General features: G+C 44.5%; 1 long non-coding RNA gene across 1 annotated transcript in view; it reads left to right on the top strand.

The window, feature by feature from the left end:
- LOC125165350 (uncharacterized) overlaps nt 1-2,184 on the top strand; it is a 64,828-nt gene extending 62,644 nt beyond the window's left edge. The window contains exon 5 of the long non-coding RNA XR_007152073.1: nt 1,983-2,184. This is a non-coding gene — a long non-coding RNA (uncharacterized LOC125165350). The remainder of the gene's footprint in view (nt 1-1,982) is intronic.
- The last annotated feature ends 10,994 nt before the right edge of the window (nt 2,185-13,178 follow it).

Raw genomic sequence — 13,178 nt, 5'->3', positions numbered from 1 at the left:
ATGTTAGACATGAGGGGGTGCCTCAGTCGGGTAAGCGTCCAACTCTTGACTTTGGCTCAGGTCATGATCTCCCGGTTCCTGAGTCCGAGCTCCATGTTGAGCCCTGCGCTGACAGCACAGAGCCTGCTTGGGATTCTCTCTCGCTCTCTCCCTCTGCCCTTCTCCCTGCCTAGCACTTTCTCTCTCTCTCTCAAAAAAATAAAAAATAAAAAATAAATAAAGGGGGAAGAGAAGGAGGTATGGCGATGTATGGAATTCTCCCTTTAAAAAAATGTATAAAGATATTAGTGTCAGAAATTTTATGTTAACTCTCACGTGGTATTGTAAATTTTAGTAACATGAAGTTAATTTGGAAAATGTATGCATTTTGCAGATGGTAACGTAGAATCGAACAGTTCCGATCCCTGCAACTATATAAAAAGCTAAATAATAATAAAAATTTTTGGACTGTTGTGATTCAGAGTGTGCAAGCTGAAAATGGTTTCGGTCTGGTGAATATAATCTGTATGAGAGAGAAGTAATTCAACAGTAGATCAGGTATGACATTTAATGACAACAAATATATTGGGAAGAACTGGCAGATTGAGATTCAATTTCATTTGTCAAACTGTGGTTGAATTTCAGCCATAGGTTGCTACCAACACAGCGTTTAGCAAAAATACATGAAAGTTTTACACTTTAGTTACACAAAATGTCTATTTGTTTACTACACCTCAATAAACCTGGAGACAAAGGACAGTACTACATGATAATCAACTGACTATACAGAACTTATAATAACAGTATTGTATATTATTATTCGTAAACCGTGTGCCTCAGATTCTATCGGTAAAATTTAAAAAAATTAGTTTATTTATTTATTTTGAGAGAGAGTGAGTGAGTGTGAGTGAGGGAGGGGCAGAAGGAGGGAGAGAGAGAATCCCAAGCAGCCTCCATGCTGTCAGCACAGAGCCCAACATGGGGCTCGATCCCACAAACCATGAGATCATAACTTGAGCCCAAATCAAGAGTTGGATGCTTAACCAACTGAGCCACCTAGGTGCCCCAATAAAATTTATAATATACCCATGTGTGTTTGCATATGTGTTCTTCCCACCCTGGAAAGCCAGTTGGGAAATACCAGCGCACCACCAGGGTAAGGAAACCCGTCACCCATCTTCCCCTTGGGCCTCTGCACTTGGTGCAACCATTTACTATGAACCCACATTTTTTATTTTGCCCTCGGCATTTAAAATTTTTCCTAGAAGGATTTATATCATTTGACACCCTGTTTCAGGAATTCCAGAGAGCCGGTTATAGGGAAGTCTCCCCTGCACAACCCCTCCCGCCCCCCAGGAACAAAGGCCCCGTTTCCCTGCTGAACGAACAGATGTGGAATCTGGTGCCTGGGATCCATGTTCATTCTTACTTTACGTCCCAGCACAAGGCACTCGGACCAAACTCCTCTACAAACATGAGTATGTCGGGAGATTCATTAGGCCCTCCCACTTCCCACAGACGTGGTGGTTCTCACAGAAAAGAATAAAGAGGGATTCCATCCTACACAAGTCCCAGGATTAAATTCCAAGTGTTATTTGTTTCCACTGACCCGTGGCTGCTGGCCCAATTCTACGAACCAAGTATCCTTGTGTGTGGCTTGTTGGCTTCTTCAGGACTGATGCTGTCTGATCCGTGTGATATACTGAGCATCCTTTTGCTTTATGAACAATCAGTTTGTTGCCTACCTGGACCGTGTTCTTCAAACCACCTGGACTTAATGTCTTGCCGTCTCCTTTTCGTGGCTTCTTTCAACTGTATGCTACGCCATTTTCAGGGACACCAGGAGAACCGTGAGCTTGAGTCTCAGGCACTGAAATTCGTCCGTGACATCCTAGCTGGCCAGACTTTGCACATGGTGCCATAATCATTCCACAGACCAGCAACAGCATGTAGTGATTATAGAGTGATCTCGAACTTAAGGCTATTTTACTCTTTGCTTTTAGGCCTGGACTGCCTCACAGCTGGCCCTGAGGAGGGAGAGCAACATCCTGTCCCCTGGGTTTGAGGCCACATTCCACTGGATGAAAGCACTATGGCGTGCCACATTCCTGGTTTCCCACAACTTGACCTATTCTTTTTTTTTTTTTTTTAATTTATTTTTGGGACAGAGAGAGACAGAGCATGAACAGGGAAGGGGCAGAGAGAGAGAGGGAGACACAGAATTGGAAACAGGCTCCAGGCTCCGAGCCATCAGCCCAGAGCCCGACGCGGGGCTCGAACTCACAGACCGCGAGATCGTGACCTGGCTGAAGTCGGACGCTTAACCGACTGCGCCACCCAGGCGCCCCCAACTTGACCTATTCTTAAAGGTGTGTGTCTGGGACCTTTCCATCATGGCAGGACGGAGTTCTTGAACTCTCCAGCGCTGAGTCGATGTCTCCAGGATGGCATCCCCAGTGAAACTTCTCTATTCCACAGAAGATCTTTTTGTCCATTTTCAAGTCACTTTCAAGACTCATAAACGGGAATACTATCTCAGTATTTATTAACAGTGTTCTCAGGGTACCAGCTTTCTTGGAAGCAGACGCTTAAATAATAACCTGGGTAAAGTCATCTCAGGTACTTTAAGTTCTCTATTATCTCTATTCTAGACAGCCAGACATGCCTTGCTCTGGAAACCTCGGTGCCCAATCCCATGTCTATGATATGACCATATCTATGATCATATATATATATATATATATATATATATATATACACACATATATGTAATTTTTTACAAACAGCTACCTTGATTTTCCAGTATTGGTCCAGAACAGTGTGCTGGTCGCCTGGGTCAGAGACTGTATATGGCATCCTGAGATGTTTCTGCTTCCAGGCAGTGCTCCCAAGGAATCACACTGAAGGTCAACTTCCTGCAGACCTTTAGGTTTCAAGCCATGGGTGTCCTGCTAACGTCTGTGAGGTCACAAGTGCCATCAAAAAGTTGCAGCTCCTATGTTCCTGCCTTGAGGACTCTCTCTGATTATCTTTCACCTGCCCTCAGCCCCACCTACCAACTGCTGTTGACCCTAGTGCCCTTCCATCACCCCCATCTCCGCAATTCCTCTTCTCTCCTCAGCCATCTTGGTTTGGTTACATTTTCATCATGTCGTGAGTCATGACTCAGCTCGGCATTCTTCTAGATGCTGCCTTGGACAAGAGCCGCCCCCAGCCTTATCTTGTGTCAAAGCCCTGGACCCTCTTTGGTCCGGGAGGGAAACCAAAGGGATGAACCTGATTACAAGAGGCTGGGGTCCTTCAGCATGCCAGGAATAGCCTGTTGCCGCTATGAATCCGTCCAAGAGAAAAGCCCAGTACAGATGTCTTGGTTGCAGCGAATCTTCGTGTAAGGGATGGAGAGGTGGTGGCCCGTCGCTTCTTATCTGAAATATTTCTTGGACGCTACCCTCCATCTGTTCCTTGTGTCCTGCCAGCTGTTGGTATAATGGAAATCATGCCAGCCTCTGCTCCTAACTACTGTACCGACCAGCTTACATCAACCCTAGGTGGAGATTTTGACACTCTTCGTCCAGGACACCCAGTTGGTAAATAAAAGAGCTGATACTTGTTTCACAGGCCCCTGAATTTAACCCCCCAAATTCAGCTTCTACACCCCTCACTAGAGTCCCTGTTTCTTGAAAATGCCATCCACAGTTGACATTTTATGCACGTTTATGGACGATCAGGCACAAGACTTCAGCTCCCTGCTTGTACCTCGCTTCCCTCTGCCTTGTTAAGACAGGGTTTTGCATCTGACTTCGACTCAGGTCATGATCTCACAGTCCATGGGTTCGAGCCCCGCATCGGGCTCTGTGCTGATGGCTCAGAGCCTGGAGCCTGCTACAGATTCTGTGTCTCCCTCTCTCTCTGTTCCTCCCCCACTCATGCTCTGTCTCTTAAAAATAAATAAACGTGGGGCGCCTGGGTGGCGCAGTCGGTTAAGCGTCCGACTTCAGCCAGGTCACGATCTCACGGTCCGGGAGTTCGAGCCCCGCGTCAGGCTCTGGGCTGATGGCTCAGAGCCTGGAGCCTGTTTCCGATTCTGTGTCTCCCTCTCCCTCTGCCTCTCTCTGTCCCAATAATAAATAAACGTTGAAAAAAAATTAAATCCTTAAAAAATAATAATAATAAATAAATAAATAAACGTTAAAAAAAGAAAGAAAGTAGGGGTTTCTACATCTTCCCTCACCTTATTTTTAAATCAATATGAGAAAACCTGGGACTCTGGGAGCATATAAAAATGGTCAGTCTTTACACAGAAAGGACCCTTAGAGTTTCATATGAATCAGTAGGACAAGTGACTTACCAACTTAGTGTCCGAGGGATGACTTAGACAGAACTGGCTACTCCTTAGTGCTCTCTCCCTTCACTCCCAGCAGAAGGCTGAGGCTTCTTTCCTACCCTGGGACTCGAATTGCTAATCATTAACGAGATTCATCCAACGAGATTTATACAAAAAGTGGAATCTTTTTTTTTCTCCCTTGTGTTTTTTTCCCTGTGAATTTTTGTTAATTTTTACTTTGAAATATGTGAATTATAATGTTACAGATCAGCTTGACCTTCCCTGTTGGTTTTCCTTGTCCTTTCTCTTTTGACACCTCATAATAACAAAACCATTTCACATAAATTCAGTGAAGTTTCTCCATACTGTTTTATTTTAACTACCCATAGGTGGGTTCCTAAACTATATAAAGCAATGCTTTGTCTGCGACTTAAGTTTGTATACCTGCTGCCATGCAGTGTGGACTATTCCATAACTCACTTTGGACAATAAGCAACGTGGATTGGGAAGAGCCACAAGGCACAGTCAAGGTCATCGCCTTTCAGTTTCTTTTGCTTGGCTCGTTTTCGACAATACCCCTACGTGGCTAAAAACCTCCTCACTTGTCTGTAGTTCCTCGTCCTCAGCTCAAAGAGGAGGCGAAGGGGTCACCCCCAGCTTCCTGCAGATGGTTCGTTTCCAGCTCCCCGCATGCTCGGTGCCTACACAGCAGACCCCTTTTCCCATGACAGCGTTCCAGCCTGTCTCCAGCCGTGGAAAATTAAACCTGTGCTTGGGAGCCTCCTTGCTTCAGATCCTACTCATTGCCTTGACTTTGAGTTCCTTCTTGGTTTATGGCCCCAGAGATCTCCTTCTGATTTGGAGCTTGGCTCTTTGTATATATTTGAACTGTCCTGGGTGGGGGAGTAAACCACCCGCTCGCACCTTGGAAGAGTGGGAGCCGGCAGAGCGCATCCTTGAGCTCAAGAATTCAAAAGGAGCCCAGCCTCGGAGATTCAGAGCTCCTGTTTACCTAGCATTCATTATGTGTCTTCTCACCCTTCTTTTAGGCAACTTGTATGGTATTCTTAAAAGATAAGAAGAGAAAAGGAAAGCGGATTTGTCCCTTTGCACTTGGGGGATTTAAGCATGGATGCTCAAAGTTCATGATGCAGGAAGGGGGGATGTACATTTCAACTTTCTGTGCAACAGACTTTTCCCTGAGTCAGTTTCGAAAGACTCTGGACTCTGGACCCCGCGATAAATGAGTAGCAACTTCCGAATTCAACTATCATGTGAAATGTGACTAACAATCATTATCCAAGCCATAGAATCCAGCCTTTGGTTTTGCGATTAACTTTTAACTTCATTTTAAGGTTCCCGAGCGCTGGTCGCCCTTCCGTTCCACAAATTTGACTGCGAAGAAAGAGCCTCATGTTGTTGTGTGGGAAAAAAAATTCAACATTGCAAACGTCTATAATGAATTTTTGGAAACTTGACTACAGGTTGAAATATTTCCTTGACTCAGATTGTAATGTCCACCTGTATGAAATTTACGTTTTCCTTTTGAAAAATGTTGATGTTTAAATCACTTTGTTTTAGTCCTGAGAATTAGTGCACATTTCTCCTTGGATGTGCGTCCACGTTATCCTCAGAGTGGTTTCCCTAAGACGGTATACAACTGTCATTAATAATGAGCCACACGACGAGGCAGCAGGATGCCGGCTCTGATTCTGGGTGCTGCTTCAGAGGACTTCAGTGCACTGTCCTATCATGATCACAGAGAGCCTATTGTTTCCAGTCTAGAAGGCCAAGGCGGCCTCGGCAGAGGAAATACCTCTCATGTGCACTCTGCCCCCTAGTATCTGGCAGTGACTCGGGAGATCCAGGGACAACTGTCAAACAAACACATCAGATGAGTCTAACTCCCGAGACGAAAGACTTGACTAAATGGTAACCGTCATTCTCTGGAGCTTGGCAGCTTTTTCAAACACTCTTTAAACCGTGAACCCCCATGTTGGCCTGTTACACCCGCTTAGAACCTTAAGTCTTCGTTGTGGTTCTGGCGAAGCCTTTTTTTTCTCCAAGTCACGTTCCTCTTTTGCCTCACTGTCTCTGTAGCATATGGGGCCAATCCGGTCATCAAGCTCATAGTGGAACCTCACCCGTATTATTCTGCCTTCTGTCAGAATTCCAATCAATATTCCAACATGACTCTCCATAGAACTTGCTAGCTACACGTGTTTGCGAGTAAAGATGGTGGTTATCTCTTCGTTTCCAATCCTTTGTTTTTAATTATTTACTAAAAAAAAATTTTTTAGTGTTTATTTGGGGTGGGGGGAGGGGCAGAGAGAGAGGGAGACAGAGAATCCGAAGCAGGCTCCAGGCTGTGAGCTGTCAGCACAGAGCCTGACACGGGGCTCCAACTCACAAACTGTGAGATCGTGACCTGAGCCGAAGTCAGACACTCAACTGGGTCACCCAGGCGCCCCCCCCCAACCCGTCTTCCTTTCCAATTCTTCTTCTACTCCATCTCTCACCCCCTTTTCAGTGACTCCCTTGGATGGGGTCACTGATTGAACACCAAGGGTGTGCTGGGCACTGTTCTGAACGCTTTCCATACAACATTTTTACTGCCTGCTCACGGCAAAACTCTATGGGGACAACTGTTACTACTCTGCCCATTTTACAGAGAAGTTAAGCAATTTGTTAGTAAGATGTGGAGTTGGGCATCCAGTCCCCCAGGGAATCTGGGAAAATTGATCATTTCTAAGAAAACTTTGCTTTTCATACATCTGATTCGTGTTGTAACAGTGTTACAACATTCTGGGATGGAGGGTGAGATAGTGAAAAGGGTATAGTTGTCATGACGTATAGAATTGTTGAGTCACTGTATTGTACACCTGAAATCAATATGTATCCCTGCATGTTAACTATAGTGGACTTTTTAAAAAATTAATGACAAAAGAATCTTATTCCCCAAATACTTCTGTTGTTATTCAGTTATCTAATTTAAAGATTCCTACTAATACTCTCTCTTTTGGGGAGGGGCAGTAGGTTTTCCATTAACTTTGGTGCTCTGTCTTTAAGGATGTTGAAATGTACTTGTTTAGGGATTTTTGTCGGTGGGATTGAGCTACCAAATGCAAGAGTGTATTTCCACGACCTAAGTGTGAATTACTACTTAGGTGTGGGTTAACAGTTTCCTGATTCTTGGGGACTGTCTTGAGAGAGGAGAGGAGACATTAGATGTGCCGCTGGGCCCTGGGTGTGAGACACTGACATTTTAAATCTGATCTGAAACATTTTTTTTTTTTTAATTTTAGAGAAAAAGAGAGAGCGTGAGTGGGGGAGAGGGACAGAAGGAGGGAGAGAAAGGATCCTAAGTAAGCTCCGGGCTCAACACGGGGCTCGATCCCACAACCCTGAGATCACGACCTGAGCTGAAATCAAGAGTCAGATGCTCCACCGACTGAGTCACCCAGGCGCCCCTGAAACATTTTGTTTATTAGCCCTCAGTGCCCATGTCGATCATTTACAAGTGTAGCTAGATTTCAAATCCTGGAGAACAATGCATAGTTTCTTTCTATTCTCTTTTTCTTTTGTTCCTTTGCCCTGCCTTGATGAAGATGAGGAATATGCCTCAAGCTTGACTTGGCTTCTCTGAGGTTCGAAAATGTACATGAAAGCTTTCAATTTGATTCAATCCCTTTTGACCTTTCCCTCACCCCCTCTGAGCTCAGAGTCTCCTTTCTTTCTCAATGCTGATTCAGGTTAAGGAGCAAGATCATGGAACTCAATTACTGCTACAAAAGAGGATTAGGGGCCAAACTCATTTATGGGCCGTAGCAGGGCAAGGTTAAGTTTGGATTATACTCAGTCACTTGCGGTTTCTATTTGTCAGACACGTGCTTAGAGATGACAGGGAACCTGGGACCCCTGGGGGCTCAGTCGGTTGAACATCCGACTTCAGCTCAGGTCACGATCTCACGGTCTGTGAGTTTGAGCCCCGCGTCGGGCTCTGTGCTGACAGCTCGGAGCCTGGAGCCTGCTTCGGACTCTGTGTCTCCCTCTGTCTCTGCCCCTCCCCTGCTCATGCTCTGTCTGTCTCCAAAATAAATAAACATCAAAAAATTTTTTTAGAAAAGACAACATCAACAGCAAAATAGGAAAAAATAGAATGGAGTACGTCAGAGTGCATCCTACTTAGGAAGAGTAAAGATTGTTTTGTGAAATTTTGATTCTGAAACGTATACAGATGTATGTAATGAACATGTATACGAGCATTGCCTTGCAGTGTAAAACTGTGTATTACTTACTGGAGGTCAAAAGGCTTGAAATTTTCTTTCTAGTACACACATTTTATAAGTTTTTATTTCTATTAATAATGCCTCTGCTTTGTTAAATCTCCCAGATTTAATACTTTTGTTTGGCATTTCAAGAAGGGCAGGCTGGACTAGATCTTGAAAGTTCTCATTAGAAGAAACAAAGAATTTTTGTAACTTTGTATGAGGACAGATAACCAGATGTATTGTGATGATCACTTCACAATGCACACAAATATTGAACAATTATGTTGTACACCTGAAACTAATATGTCAAGTATACTTTAATTAAAAAAAACCCTGTGGACTCATTAAAATTCAATTTATTCATATAAAAATAATAAAATAAAGTTTTAGAACCCAAAAAAGGCCAGCCTAAAAAATTATTACTTAACCATGTACATACCTCATTTTCTTGCACTTCACAGATCCTGTATTTTTTGAAAATGTTTATTTATTTTTGAAATAGAGAGAGACAGATCGTGAGTGGGGAGGGGCAGAGAGAGAGGGAGACACAGAATCGGAAACAGGCTCCGGGCTCTGAGCTGTCAGCACAGAGCCCGACACGGGGCTCGAACTCACAAATCACGAGATCATGACCTGAGCTGAAGTCGGACACTCAACCGATTGAGCCACCCAGGCGCCCCTACCCTCGGTCTTCTTGAGTAGCAGCATGGCCTTGATGTTGGGCAGGATGCCGCCCTGTGAGATGGTGACGCGGCCCAGGGGTAACTAACATGTATACACACACACACACACACACACACACACACACACACACATATATCTTGGTCTTTCCTTAAGCAGCACATGATCTCCAATACACCATAGATATATAGTTGATGACTCAGCCAAGCAAAGAAGGAGCACTTTTCCATGCTTTTCCATTGCAATTCATCCTATCCAACGTGTTTCTACGATTTCATCTGAATACAGAGTCTAAAGATAAGACTCCCTTTGTCACCTGTAAATACTTTTTCTCTTTTCACGGCAGTCGAACTGGTTTGGAATGTGCGCGAACTGGTTTGGAAAAGGAGGCTAAGAAAACCGTGTGTCATATGCATCTCTGTATTATTTGAAGATCCTCATTTTCTCTACAGAAGACTGGAACACAAATGGTATGTAGATGCATGAATCATAAGGTATGTTACGTATTAATAGTGGTTGATCAGTAGATCATGTGCTGGTTAAGGATACAAGGAACCAGAGATACCTAACATTCGTGAGGCCTGGAACAGACATCACACATCTAGGCCCCAAATATTCACGATACCCTAAATATAAGTATGTCCTGCCCTTCGAAAGTTCACATCATTGTGCCCCTTCCTGTTTACAAAAGACCTGCCTTAGTACCTGTTTTGGCTAACTGAAAAAAATCCGAAGAGGATTTTCACTTTCATGGAAAAAAAAAAAAAAAAAAAAAAGTGAGATGTGAGAACAGCGTTTAGTGTTTGCTTTCCAGCCGGCCGCTAGGAGGCGCTAGAGAGGCCTCGCTGAGTTCCTGCTCCAGGAGCCACGCTGCATCTCAAGACGGAGCCGCCCTAGCTTTGAACTGGGGTCTGTGAGCCTTTGTGCTTTAACCTCAACTTAGTCGCACATCTGTTAGCAGGATGTGTCCGAAAGCGTCCAAGAGGCCTAAGCGAGGTTATTTTGGGGGTCTGGAAAAGCTAAACATTTTTTCCGTATAAATGAATGGTCATCGCTTCTTCACTTTATGCCATCTCGACTTATGAAAGGTTTGATAGGAGAGTAGGGGCAACGTGTATACGGGAAACACTGAAGATTCAGGTTATGCTTCACGTGTGTGATCCCTCAGTATTTGTGAGTCCTTGGTTTGGCCACTCACTGGGGGAACCCATTCTGGCACCAGGTGTCCTCTACAGGCTCTTTGGAGAGCCATGGCCACGGCCAAGAGTGCTTGCCCCTGTGTCTTTCCCCTGGAGCAAGTGTGTGTTATCTATTCACGTGACATCTTCCATCTGTGGGCTCCCTGGTTGGAATCTCAACTCTGATCCTTCTAACCACTTGCTTCTGGCCGTGGGTTCCACTTGTGCAAATCTAGTATCTTAATTTGGTCTGGGAGACTATCTGTTTTGTGGGTGGTCCGCTTCCTTGTATCCAGCTGGGAAGCTCCCTGCATCAGGACAGTTTCCCACAAGCCACCTTGGTTAAGATCAAGAAGGATGAGGGAAGCCGAAGTTAGCTTCGAGGAGAAGTAACCTGTAAGACGTTGCAGGATGTGGAAGCAGGTACTCTAGGATCTTGTCCAGGGCCATAGGCATCGTCAGTTCCTTTTGCAATGGGTCTTTGAGTGGATCACCCAGTGCATCACCACAGGTGACTACCGTTACCCCCAGGCCTTTCAAAAGTTCCTTTCATCAGAGGAGCACCCGGGTGGCTCAGTCGGTTAAGCATCGGACTTTGGCTCTGGTCACATTCTCACTGTTCGTGGGTTCGAGTCCTGTGTTGGGGGCTTGGAGCCTGGAGCCTGCTTGAGATTCTGTGTCTCTCTCTCTCTCTACCCCTCCCCTGCTTGCACTCTGTGTCTCTCTCTCTCTCTCTCTCTCTCTCTCTCAAGAATGAAGACTTTTTTTTAAAGTTCTTTTCATCAGAACATGCATATCATAAACCAAAGACATTGTTTACAGCCATCTTAGTTTTTAAGATTAAAGTTCTACTTAATGCCTTTTCCGCTAATAACTCATGGGTTATGATTGGCCCAGTCAGCTAATAAATTAACACAATCTGCTCTCAGCTTTAACACCTTTCCTTAGGAGCACACAGTTCTGCTTGCGTTTTTTGTTTTTTGTTTTTTGTTTTTTTTTTTGTTCCCAAGGTTGCACAGTAAGTACTATGCGTTCACGCTCCAGTGTACCACTTAGGACATGATAGTCTCCATCCTTTACCTTGTGATTAGAGGCTTTAAATATTATTTCATGCCATGTTTACAGCTTTTATTCCCTGCTTAAATGCCACCTTCGTCATGTTCTCAGCATTTTACGGTATCTTGGCTTAAGCTGTTTCCTAATGTGCTGGTCCAGCTATAAATTTTTCAGAATTTTCCAAACTACTGAGGTTTTCAATCAGTCCTGGAGACGCTGGCTCTTGGCCCAGGTCATTCACTTCCCCTAGCAAATAGTTCTTGCTCAGTCTAGGGGTGGCCCAGTCTCTACCAACAGTTGACTATCGGTAGGTAGATACATGATCTGAACTAGGCCAACATCATTCCTCGTAGACTTCAATCAAGGAAATCAGTTCAAAGTGCTCTTGGTAGAGGCCACACTCGGCTGCCAGTGTATAACTTTCTGGTTGCCTTTTGCTTTTTGAATGGTTCATTCCAAGTGTTAATACTATCCAATCAGAGTGAACTTCAAGCAACTCATTTGCATGTAGTCATTCTTTACTTCTCATCCAGCCAGAGATTGGGTGGCACCAATACCTCATTCGAATACAGCAACTATAAATAGGTCCCTCTTGGTACCAACTGTCATTCTCTTCACTCATAGCAGTGAAGGCTGGATTTATGATGCCTGGCTCTTCTTTTAAGGATTTTGCTATTTCTATAAATGCCTCCCAGAGGGATTTTTCGCTACCTCTAAAAAGGACTCTAAGAAAACTTTCACCTCCAAAACTCAGAAGATTTGCAGGAGAGATGTTCCAGAGACCACGTGCCTGGAAGTCAGGATTTGTACCCCATTCTCTCCCGTTGCCTCTCACTTCTCTCTTCCTCCCTCCCACCTTGTCTTCCTCTCTTTCCTTTCCCTTCCCCCTTCTTTCTTTCTCCCCCACAACCCCAGGCTCTCGTTTCCACTGCCTTCTTACATGTCACTTTCCTTCTCTTAGCCTCCAAGAGGGAAAACCCCTTTGCCTGGCCGTCTGGAACCTTACCCTGCTATCTTCACCGTGAGACAGGAAAGGTGTTCTGTCCAGGCTCCAGGTCAGAGAGTCTCGTGAAGGACTTCTGTTGGCCCAGCTCTGGTTGCGTCCCCAACTCTCGGACCTGACACCAGTGGGCCATTAGGTAGAGCTCTTCCGTTAGCCAAGTCTGTCTGATACGTGCCTGTGGTCACCTGGAGGGTTCTGGCTAGCTGTTACCATAGATCCAGAGTAGTATAAAGCACTAATCTCGATACACCAGGGAAATCGGTTTGCATGGCTACGAACAACCTTCTTTTATGTGTATATATTTTTAATACATATTATATATAAATATATAATATAAAAAATATATCCTATAAAATGTATATATATTTTTTTCTTGAGAAAGACCTAACCAAGAATCGACCTTGATAAAAATGATAGGTAAGAAGACTTGTACTCAAATAGAATGTTTGTATTTATGAGGGAGAGGGAGAGAGCGAATCTCAAGGAGGGTCCATGCCCCGCGCTGAGCCCCACTAGGAGCTCGATCCCACGGCTGTGAGATCATGACCTCGGCTGAAATCAAAGGCTGAACGCTTAACTAACTGAGCCACCCAGGCGCCCCTATGAAAAATGAAATATAATAGGATAGACCAAGGCATTATTCAATAGAATTGAAAATCTGCGAGTATATCTCATGTAATAAAGGT

The sequence above is a fragment of the Prionailurus viverrinus genome, chromosome B2 (assembly GCF_022837055.1).
Source record: "Prionailurus viverrinus isolate Anna chromosome B2, UM_Priviv_1.0, whole genome shotgun sequence".
NCBI lineage: Eukaryota > Metazoa > Chordata > Mammalia > Carnivora > Felidae > Prionailurus > Prionailurus viverrinus.
The sequence above is the reverse complement of the archived record's forward strand: the minus strand, read 5'-3'. Positions and strand labels throughout refer to the sequence as shown.